The sequence below is a fragment of the Corvus hawaiiensis genome, chromosome 2 (assembly GCF_020740725.1).
Source record: "Corvus hawaiiensis isolate bCorHaw1 chromosome 2, bCorHaw1.pri.cur, whole genome shotgun sequence".
Lineage (NCBI taxonomy): Eukaryota > Metazoa > Chordata > Aves > Passeriformes > Corvidae > Corvus > Corvus hawaiiensis.
This window is the reverse complement of record NC_063214.1, coordinates 119561740-119574156: the sequence shown is the minus strand read 5'-3', so window position 1 is coordinate 119574156 and position 12417 is coordinate 119561740. Positions and strand designations below refer to the sequence as shown.

General features: G+C 39.4%; 1 protein-coding gene across 3 annotated transcripts in view; it reads right to left on the bottom strand.

Moving 5' to 3' along the window:
• The window catches only part of DSCAM (DS cell adhesion molecule), a 434764-nt gene that overhangs the window by 190690 nt on the left and 231657 nt on the right, over positions 1-12417 (bottom strand). The gene's annotated exons all lie outside the window — the stretch shown is intronic.

Here is a 12417-nt window from a genome sequence, read left to right as displayed (position 1 = left end):
AGTAAGGATATTCACCCAATTCGCTTCGATGTACTTCTTTCTCCTGAGAAAACACAGCAGAGTTTTGACATTTTACATGAGCATTCAAAAAATGCTGGTGTCACTTAGATAAGAACATTTAAAAATAATAATCCCTATTTTTCAAAACTAGGCAGCGGAAAAGTAATGAAGAAAAAGCTCTGAACTAAAACTACTTTTCTTCTCTTTCCCTGATACTCAGCTTTAATCTGGGTATACTCTTTTATGCAGTCAATGGCTTAGGGATGTGAACAGCCATAAATGAATCTTAAAAAAGAAAATTAACGTGGCAGAATCTGACAGCTGTATGGCATTTATTGTAAGCAAATTCTGCATTGGTTCAATCTCTTGAGCAACTGTTATTTGGGTCAACATTATTGCTTTCATAGTTCACAGTCTTTATCTCCTGGGAGAAAGCCAATTTTTTTCTTCACTCCAATCCTCTTAGGCAGACCCCAAGAGTCTGTATCACTGACCTGAGGATTTGCATTCTACACCATGTCCATGGTCGGGACACACTATCTCCCTCCCTGGAGCATTTCCATTAAGAAGGTGGAACACACATCCAATCCCTGTAAATTGAGCCTCGTGGACTTTTTTAGTTCTTTGTGGAGCAAAGGGAGCATTGTACAAAGCGCAGCACACCCCAGAGCAAAGACCACAGAAGAGAGGAGGAAATAAATAAATAAATAATGTCCCAAAGATCCAAAAGTCAATACAACGTGTTTCATTTCTTTTTCTTTCTGACAGGAGCTCTGGCCCCAGAGCCTGGTCAGAGGCAGCTCAATAATAACGATCTAAGGCTGGTCTTCAATAGAGACTCAACAGCTGACAGCTCTTCTGTTCAAATTGACAAGGGCACAAAGAAAGGCTTGAATAATTAATTGTGAATGGTTGGATGTGATTTGATTGTGTGGCCAACCTGTTACGTCTACTTGCTTTCACCTAATCTTTCAAAATGAGATATTAAAGCTGAAACTTTACTCTGCTTTTTTCTTATTATCTGGTTGTCTCTTCGTCTGTGGCAGAGCCTGTAGAATGTGCCCTCCATGAGATGGAAGGTGGTGAAGGAGAGCCCTGAACTCGTTTGGGTGTCTAGGACTGCACTACAAGCCTGACTGGTCTCTATAAAAAGTACTTCTAATTTCTATTATGCAGATGCATCCACCAAAAAAAAAAAATTAAAAGCAGGGATGGGAAAAGAAAGTGGCATCAGGAAAGGTGAGAGGTATTCACTAATTAACTTATTCCTCCTGTAAAAACACCCACAACCAAGCAAAAAAAACCGAAAACCAAGAAGACCCAAACCAAACCAAAACTAAAAACACCCTACAAAACCAACCAATCAAAAAAACCATGACCTAAAAACCAAATCTAACCCCAACACCTTTCTCACTTAACTTCTGAGACACTTTTTAGCTAACTTTTCCAAGAGCAGTTTCCCACTTAAATAGAAACTGCAGACACTTGAACATTCAAAACCAGGTTATACAGTGAATACCATCTCAAACATGATCTGCATTTTTTTTTAAATAGGGACATAATCTGTTAACATGCATAGCTTCAGCATTGTCTTCTAGCCCAGATGCTGCTTTCTCAGCAGCCCTCAAGTATAGGTGGCACAATAATCTTTGTGTAACTCATTCAGCACGCTTGGGTGACAGAAAAAGTGGGGGACCAATAATTGCTGGTTGCTAAAGTTCTTTGAACGAGAGAAGGAAAGATCACCATTTTAAGCTGCCCAAGGTCTGCAAATGTGCAGTTAAGTGCTGATTCTGTGTTTTAAAGGAGTATTTACAGCAGTGAACTGTGGTTACAGTGATAAACTGCACCTTGGGACACTGAGAATCTCCCAGTGATTAATAAAAAGTATTTTCTGTGAGACCCAAGCTTTTCTCTCCCCTTATTCAGAAAAAAATTTTTGCAGCGTTTCACTCTGTATGGAAAGACTGACCGACTAAGGAGTGCCTATTTCAAAGGTTGTTTGATTGCTCATCTTCTCAACAACAGACACCACTTGAAAGAATCTGATTGTTCAGGGCAGTCCTGATCATCTCACTGTGCTCTAATCCCAGCTCATGGTCTATAGAACTGGAAGAGTCTCCAGTGCTTAATTATAAGAAAAAACCTGTCTCTGTAATATATATGACTTAAGGTCAGCACTAGCTCTTAAAACACAGTAAGTTTTGAAGACGAAATTGGGATGCATAGAAGTAGAACATTAATAAGATGATAAAATTTTAAATTATCTTTATTCTTCCTTTCAAACAAATAAGACTCTGAGGAGAGGCATCACCTGTGTCCTATCAGACTGTACCCTGTGGTACATATTAGGGTTGCTGAAAAAAGTGTTTTCCAACACTTTTAGGAGCAATATTTCCTTAGACTATAAGCTCTGTTAAATATTTATACATTAATATCTATTTTTATGTAGGAAAATATCCCATATATGCATGTGTGCACATGCATGTCCTCATCCTGCAGGTGATAAATAATAGAAGGTCCCTCTTTATGGTAAATTATGGATGAGATGTATAATATATGAATTAAAGTTAACAGTGGGAAAAATCATTTGCACACAAGAAGTTGGGGGAGGAACTAAATGCTGCAAGAGAGAGGTGGAAAACAAGTAATGTTTTAGTTCAGAAAAATAGATCTGAGGAGTCCATAACTGTGCAGCTTTCTCTGCTCTGTTTATGGAAACACTTTCCACTGAAGAAACTGGGAAAAAATAAATATGAAAAAATTAAATATCACTTGACTGAAATTCTATTGAGAATTTGGCAGGTTCAAGGAAGAGCTGCAGAAACGATTCAAGAGATGGAAGCCCACTTTTATAGTGATGGTCTAAGGAGACAAAGACCTTCAGTTATGAAAAAGGAGCTGATAAAGAGAAATAAAAACTGCCTGAAAGATGAGGTAGAAGACTTTTAAATTATCGGGTCAGTTAATAACTTCATACCCTATCAGGAAGTGAAAACAGGATTGATTGAGCATAGGCAGAAGATGGAAAATTCAAGCAACAGGGTATTCACAAAAAAATATCACAGTTCATGCAGAAATTACAAATAAAGGAACTCTCTGGTAGATTCCAAGCAGAAATGTGGAAGGTCAAAACAGATTAAAAGGTTCTATAAAAAGTAAAAAAAGCAGGACATTTGTCTTTCCTATGGGAATTTCCACACAGTGACAAACTTGCACAGAACAAGAATTGCTCTCAACAGGTGCTGGTAGCCTGGTTCAAGCATCCTATGAACAAACCTCCAAAAAATTTGAGATTTAGAGGAATCAGGATAGGAAATGTATGGAAATTTTAGATCTAGATCAGTCTTCCTCCTAATTCCTGAAATTCCTGGTTTCAGTCTGGATTAGGACCTAATCTATGTCAGAAAACTAGTAGAGGTACTTATGATTTCCTACAATTTCATCTTTCAGAATTACAAAAGCATAAATTTTCTTCAACTTAAAAGTCATTTGCACGTTAATATAAAGTTATATTGTGCTCATTTTTTCCCACTGGTTCACTTCACTTCTTTTTTTGTAAAGTGGTCACAGATGTCTCTTCGAGAATGTATGCAAAACCTCAATAAAAAAAAGAAGTGCTTTGTGCTTAATTCCTTTTCTCGAAAGCATCCTTGATGTTTTCTGTGAATATTAATTCCTAGCATTGGCCCAGAATGTGGGAAATTTTAATTTTGAAACCATGAAATCACTCCTTTAATTTTGGTCCTTGTTCTGGTGTCAAAATCTGGTGTCATAAATCTGAGAAGGAAAACATTTTGTAATACTGTTTCTATCTCAGAGGTTAAAATTAGTCTAAAATTCAGCTTACTATCTATCTCAAGTAACTGACTGTTCAGTGACCATTTTTAAAAATGATATAAAAGTCCATCAATTTGAAGGAATACAGAAAGAGAGGACTTTGGATATTTTGATGAATGGTGGGATAACTCTGAGCTACCAGTGAGACACAGCCATGAAAGCACCTAATAGGATTCTAAGATAAAACATAAAGCAGTAGCACCATTGAATAAGGTAAGAGCTCATCTAGGATATCATCTGTAATCCAAGGTGATTTTGTTCACACAAGAGATATCAAATAGGAATTAAAAATCAGATATATAAGTGCTTACAGAAAGAAAAAACAGAGCCTATTTCTTAGGGAGACCTTTAAAAATTTGGTTTATTGCTGCTGCCAAAATAAATGTAGCAATAAATGTGTCAATAATAATATTACAGTGAATAACAAAATACATATGTTTGGGTGCACATGCCAGGGAGAGAGAAAATTCTTCCATTTAAAGAGCATTACTGGAATGAGGTTTAATGGCTTTGAGTTATCCATTAATAAAACTTAGTCTAGACAACTGGAGGGGATTAGAAGATTGGAAGACGGAGAATATCCCAAACAGAGCACAGGGAAATCTGCTTGTTCCAAGATGGAGCCTGGGACAGAATTTGCCATGACTGTGTAACACAATCTGTGAGTTTGGGAAGTTTTGGGCATTGAATTCAAGTGAAATAAAATTGTATTTGTTAAGATGTCTTGGAATTTATCATATTTTGTTGATTCAATGATTAAGATCATTAATTGTAGAGTTTAGGAAATTTTTTGGCCACCAGGCTCTTCTTTGGTGTGACTATTTTCTTCTGAGCACAGAGCAGGCTGCTTCCCTTTGCTGCCAGGTGATGGGCAGAAAACAGCAACATTCTAAGTGCAAAGGCTTAGAAAGACCTAAAGTGATTAATTGGCATCTGTTGTTTGCATGGTCAGGATTATGAACCATGTCCTAATTTGGGAATAATAAAGAATTATGTTACCAACCAGGCTGGCAAGGTCCAGGGGCTATTTTACTTTCCCCTGGGTCACTTGGGAGTCTATTTATGAGAGCTGTCCTGCCATGGAATTTATAGGATATCAGCTTTTCATCCCTCCTCTTCACTGTGCCATATTTTTTTCAGCAGGTTGGTTTGCTGTTTCTTGGGTGTTGGTTTGGGTAGGTTTTTTTTTTTTTTTTCCTAAATTTAGATTCGGTACAGCAAAAGTTTCAAGATTAGTTGAGGGAGAGCTTAGGGAGGGCTTTCAGTTTTGTGGATTTTTTTGGAGATTAAGAATAGATGTTCTGTGAACTCCACAGAGTATATATTTATGTTCATGGAACTGAACTTGATGACCTAGGTCACCCTTTTCCTAAATTCTAATGGAAGCTGCAGTTATTTGTTGCTTTTATGTCCCCATTTCAACTGAGTTTCTGAAAGTTTCACAGCTGGGAATAAAGCAAAAGATCAATTTATTTTTTTCTTGTGAGGTTTTTCTTTTTTTTTTTTTCCTCCCCAGTTCTGTGCAAGGAATCACAAGGACAAAACCCTTTTGGAACCTGGTTGGGGAGCTTCACTTCCTCACAGAAAAACTGAATGTCTAATTTGGCATAGTTCTTGCATTTATTTGCAGTAGGTTAACAGTGGTGCACTCTGAAGATACAAAATTAAACCATTTGGTACTTCTTGAAAATAAGATCTTCACATGAAGATTGTACTGTGAAGTCTATGCACAAGGAGGATTATAAAAATCTCTGTTCCTGCCTTCCATCATGCTTTGCTAAACTACAGGATTTGTCAATGCACCGAAAAAAAAGCCTGTGCACAGTGAAAACCACTGGGGTTTTTTTTTGAATTTACACCTTGGATACTGTGGTTATTTTTGTCACAGTGTCACTGAACAAAATAGCCACCACAATATTTCTTCTGGTCATTGTTCTTGGCATAGGTGTCTTGATTTTCTTTAGTGATGACTGATGCCACTGCATTGCTGGAAGTGCAGGCAAACACCAGATGAAGCAGAAATTAATGAATCTCATCACCCAAATGTAAGTGTGAACCTCAGGAAAATACAAATGCAACAAAACAAAGGTTTGTTATTCAAGTTTTGTTGGAGCTGCAGAGACATAGAGCATGTGTAAAATAATATCATATTTATCCAATGACATCAAGAGCTGGCATGGGTAATTCTGAAGTTTCATAAAGGATTCCTGGACAATATTTGTTGGTTTTGTTTCACACCCAAAAAAATATTCACAATCAATTCCCCGAGAACTGAAATCTACAATGGACCCAGGGAATCTACAGGAGGCCTTTCCTCTGGAAGAAGACAGCCCTGCATTCCCAGAATCATCAGAACAAAGTTGCAAAATACACAAAATGAATGATGATAAAAGGATTTGAATCCTGTAAGGTGCTGGACAGAATTAATATGTGATGTCCATCACATATTAATGTGATAGTTCATCCTCTAAATAAATTGGGGACAATAATGACTCAGAGAGCTCAGTCATCTCCTGCTGATTTTAAAGACAGAAAATGGGCACAACTGTTCACAGGTGAGAGAATAATAGACCTCACTCAAAGACAATGCTCTGATTTGCTGACCACTTAGAAAATCCTGAATATTAGAAATGAAAATGTTATTACCTGTTGTATAGAATCCCAAAGCTCCTTTGTGCTGGGAGCCTGAGCACTGTTCCCAAAACTATTCCCTACGTGTCACAAAGTACCTGCAAATCTCTAATGTTGCTCCTGGCAACAGGGAACATAAAAAGTTAAAGCTAAGACTGTGAGAGCAAAGCAAGCTATGAAATAGTCATAATGCATACAATTAATTGTTATCCTGTTGAGCATTATGACTTCTAAAAATCTTGTTTTGAGTATTACAAGGCATCCTGAAGCAGAGGCATTCAGAAGTCATTAATATTTTAAATACTCTTGACCTTGGATTTCTGGAGAAGCCACTGACCTAGTTCAGTCTGGTTTTTCAGCTACTCCAAGAAGTTTTGTAACTGAATAGAAAAAGAGAAAAAGCTCTTTCCAGATCTCAGGAGAGAGAAGAGAGAGGGTGTGGATCCTTTTAAGGGGTGATGGATGTACACAAGCTGTACCACCTGTCTCTGGTGGAGAAGGACATGAAAAATCTTACAAATTTTGTATCCACAGACAAGAAGCAGAAACTGGAGTCTATTCCTCAACACCCTTCTGTGGGTAACACTACTTTGATTGTACATTCTTGAATATTAGTCATGAATTAGGATTTAGCATGTAATTATAAACAGAATTGGATCCTAGAAGAATCCATAGTAAAAAATAACAATAACAAGTAAAAAATAACAATTATTCCTTGTCTAGATCAAGTCTGTTCCTTAAATCTGACCTTTTGTTTCTCTTTCTTCTGGGCACTGGGATTATCTTCACTAAGTCTGTGATCCTGTGATTTCTTTTGAGTTTGGGTTTTTTTCCTATGCTTTGCACTTACTGGGAAGGGGAGAAAGAATATTGGCATCTGCAAAGCGATTGACTGTGCAGCCTGATCATTTGCTAAGCATTATTAAAAGCTCCCTGAAATCACTCCAGTGCTTTGCCCTTTACAAGCCATCGGCCATCAATTCAGACCGTCAAATGCGATTACCAGCACTGCTCCTGAAGCTACTTCCAAGCCATTAGTCTGATCGAAAAGCTGTGTCTTTCTTTTCCTCCCAAGTGCATGTAAATCCACCAGACCAGTGCTCCTGTGTTTGTGTGGTGATTCATTACACCTCTGAAGAGCATTTGTGGTGTTAAAAATCCAAGACGAGCCAGAATTCATTAAATTTTCAAAAATCGTCCTTATTTAAGGGAACTTTTTCAGAGATAGGCTCACATGTTCCTCTCTCTTCTCTGTGCCTCCATCCATTATGTATCTAAAATGTTCTGCTGGTCTCTGCAAATGAGATTTGTTTGGAAAAGTACAATTAGACTGAAATCAAACTGTGCTATGAGTATCTACCAAACATCCTTTTTTAAGGAGTATATTGTGGCTATTTGGCACTTCTGTCTGAGCAGGAGTGGATGAGATGACTCCTAGGTAAGATTCATCCATGGCCTTTTGAAATATTTTGTAGGAAAGTGGTAAATGCTTTATGTTTGCCGCAGATTGATTCTGGGAACTCAAGCTCAGCACACGGATGATTTTCTGCACAGAGTTATAATTGAACTGAGGTGTTGCCTCCTCCTTCCACCCCAGCCTTCACTCCAAGAAAATTACACACAAAATTACAAACATGACCATCTCACAGAGAAATATCAACAACTATTGAGCTGAAATAGTCAGGACTAGGCACCAAACATAAATGTGAAAAGCTCAACAACCTGTGTCTCCTTAATTTCATCCTGACTAAAAATGGAGGAAACTGAACATGACATGAATATTCCAGTAGAAATTCAGCTCTCAGGCATGTTACCATCTCCTCCTATTGTAAACTGAGCAAATGACCAACTTCTCATTCATTTGTGTGGGCCATGTCTTTCACGTGGTTTCTCATTCTATAATTGGAACACAGCGTGTCCAGATTACTTATCTTCACCTGATTGAGAAAATACAACAAATCCTCACAAAAGGAACAGGTCCTGCATCAACAAAAGCAGAAAAAAAGTCATTATAAATGCAAGACAGCAAGATAAGACAGGTAACTAGAAGATGCACCATTCCCTGCAAATAATTTATAACAAATCATTTATTTATCCAATTTCACTGTTTTTTCTGCTCACAATGCATTAGCAAGATCCCAGAGTCCTAGAACTGACTTTTTACTTGAAATTATTCATGATTTTTCCCCTTTAAAGATAAAAAGGTTTGTCTTCTCCTTTCTTTTCAAAAAGATTTTACAAGGTTTGAAAATTATGTAGAGTTAAACTAGACAACTTTATTTGAGCTTTAGAGTGCTGAAAACTAACTAGATCTTAATTTTGTGGCACAATTATGCTTAGCTACTTTTTTTTTTTAAGGATACTTTTCAAGCAGAATGCTTCAGTAATGCTAAGGAAGTAGTTAAGATTTATTGCCCTTTGATTTTAAGCAAATCAGGTGTTTAAGTACCACGTATGTCTAAGTCAGTCCCATTACTCCTTGTCCTATGAGTGCACTTCCTGGTGAAAAGTGCCTCTCCACTGAAAGTTGAAATCCAGTGATTTTTTCCCCCTGTTACCAACAACTTTTGCATCTGGTTTGACCAGAAGCTTGTCATTTTTACTGAATTCCTTTCCTAATGAGAATGATAATCTCTTCTGCACGTGAATTTTCCCTTGCACAGTGGAATGGCTCTGAGAAACCAAACAGCAAGGTGTCTTCACTTTTGTTCTACAGCACAGATGTTTTCCTGAAAGGCATATTTCAAATAAGTAGGGATGGTTTTGGGAATCGTTTGGAAGGACTTTGGACATTTGGAATATCCCCAGGGAGGAGACCCCAGAGCCTCTGTGGCCAATCTGCTCAGGGCTGGCCCTGCCCAGGGCAGCAGTTCTGCCTCCTGTGCAGGGCAATTGCCGGGCTCAGGCCCTGCCCGTGGCTCTGGTGCCGCTGCCGGGCCCCGGAGCAGAGCCCGGGCCCTGCCCTGAGCCCTCCCTGCAGCCAGGGACAGCCAGGGCTGAGGGCCCCTCTCAGCTGGGGCTCCTCTCGAGGCTGAGCAGCCCCGGCTCCCTCAGCCTGTGCTGGGCACGGAGCTGCTCCAGGCCCTTCCTCAGCTGCGCAGCCTCCGCCGGCCCCGCTCCAGGAGCTCCCTGGCCCTGCTGGGCTGAGGAGCCAGAGCTGGGCACGGCACCCCAGAGGTGCCTCCAGGGCTGGGCACAGGGGCAGGATAACCCTGACCTGCTGGGAATGCTCTTCCCGATGCACCCAATCCATATTTTTAACTTTCTTCAGCTGCATAGTGTCAGACCCAAGTGACAGTCCAGTAAACACCTGGTTAGGTGATGACTTAAAGCAGTATATGGATACGAATCCCCAAATTTATTATTTGAGAACTCATTTAAACACCACCTTTCATGGGAGCAGCTATCATAGCTGGACCATGGAGCACAGAACAGGCATCACAGAGCCTGAAACAAAAGGTTCCCCTGTTCTGAAGATTCTCCTGAGAGCTGTGTAATAAAAATGACAAGGGCCGAGGACCTTTAGCAAAAGCTTAATCAGCTGTTTCTTTTATGAAGTAGTGTTAAAATCTGTTGCAAAATTAATGATTTTAGTTCCTCAACAATAGGATACCTTTAATCCTGCCTGTGGCATAAAATACTGCTTTTAACATTTTGACTTTCTGTCAGTATTAGAATACATATCAAATGACAGATAATTCGTTATGTGTTGCAATATAAATTAAGGGCAAAACCCCATACAGATCAGCCACCTTGTTCACTCAGAAAGCAGACAGCATATTCAGAAGTATTTCTGATATGATTTTCCATTTTTTTCATCTACCCTTGATGCTTTCCTTTTTCTACTACATATACTAAGCTACGTACATTTTACAAAGTACATATTTGCCAAACTTAATGCCTTTTCCTCAGAAATGCTGCTCATAAAGAGAAGGTGTATAAAACACATATTAAATTGACATATGCCACCAAAGGGAAAGAGAAGAGGAAAGCCAGAAGGTCTTCTGAATTTTTACAGTCCTCCATAATTTTTCATTTATTAGTTACCAAGACAATATAGGTTTTAAAGACGCTAACCATTGCTACAACATTTAAGACACCCAAGGATCATATTTTTACAGAACTGGTACCCCAAAATCACTTATTTTTCTGTCATAAAAAGACTGTCAGGTCTGGTTTAGAGATTGTATCCTGAAAAGCAGCAGTAAAGGTATGCAGCATGAATTGCTTTTATCTCCTACCAAAAATACTATCATATTCCAAGTAAACAACAACTCAAAATCTCAGAAAAAAAAAATCCACAGTCTTAGCACTGCACATAGTTAAGCAGAAATACATAAGAAATGGGATGCTGTGGGAATTTCAGAAGCTTAATATTTTAATTAGAGAAGGTTTAGTTTTTGGTACAAATATTTCTGAAGCCATTGCACTGGTGGGAAGACTGAAGCATTAACACGGCACAACTAGACAATCCATTTTGTTGTTGGAACTGAAAATAAATTATTGATTTATTGATTATTATCTTTTGCAAAAGGATCAAGCTAGTTTTTATACTGTTTTATCCACTGCTATGCCATATTTCCATCCATAAAAGAATTTATGAGCAATTGGAAGAATTTGCTATTTCAGTGCCTAACAGCTGGAACGGCCCTCCTGTTTTAAAATCAAAGTTTTAAAACCAAAGGCTGTAGTATTTCACTTACAATAGTCCTAAACTTGAAATACACACTTATATGTTGCATGTTTCATATTTGAGGGACTTCAAAGGTGATGTCAGAGCTGTTTTCAGAGCTGGATTGAAACACAAACCAACTAAATGACTTCAGGACTAGCAGTGCACCTGCACATTAAAGTATTACCTATAGTTTAAGACATCTGGACTTCCACTGCCTTTGAACTTGTAGCTGTGCAATTTTGCTGAGCCTGGAGATGAAGTTTTGCTGAGTGGCGAAGGATTTTAAATTAGACTCAGCACATATGAACACAGTAGGTTGTTGGCTTGTGCACAAGTACTCAACTGCACAATGCCCAAAGCGCAGGAAAAGCAAAGCCTGGACTACTTAGAATGATGCAGTGGTTTGGGTGGAAAGGGACCTTAAAGATCATCCAGTGCCACCCCCTGCCATGGGCAGGGACACCTTCCACTGTCCCAGGGGGGTTCCAAGCCCCATCCAGCCTGGCCTTGGACACTGCCAGGGATCCAGGGGCAGCCACAGCATCTCTGAGCAATCTGTGCCATCGCCTCCCAAACCTCACAGAAAATAATTTCTTCCTAATATTTAATCTAAAACTACTTTCTGTCTGTTCAGAGCCATTCTGCCTTTGTCCTGTCCCTCCATCCCTTGGAAATTGTCTCTCTCCATCTTTCTTGTCAGCTCCTTCAGGCCCTGCAAGGCCACACTGAGCTCAGCCCAAAGCTTCTCCTCTCCAGGCTGAACAATCCCAGCTCTCGCAGCCTTTCCTCCCAGCAGAGCTGCTCCATCCCTCTGCTCATCCTGGTGCCTCCTCTGGCCTCTCTCCAGCAGCTCCACGTCCTCCCTGTGCTGGTCCCAGGGCTGGGGCAGCTCTGCAGGTGTGCTCTCACCTGAGCACAGGGGCACGGGGGCAGAATCACCTCCCTACACTCCAGTTTAGGCAAATGTATATATTTTGGTTTGTGTGTGTGTGTACATATTTTCTGCACTAGTTGAGCTCCCCTTTTCTCTAGGGACAAGGAGAACTTTGTGATTCCCTTATTTAAAACTGAACCTTTCACTGTGCTCTAAGATATACCCCAAAGAGTGTTGCTCTGTTTACACTGAGTGTGTAAAGCTGCAGAGCTTCTTTCTCACTCAAGACATTTTTGCATAATTCTAGGTTCATTTCCATGATGAAAACGAGTCCTCTAAGCACGTACGAGCCTGCAAAACACTGCATCTACCTAAATGCAGCACTGCACTTGGCAAT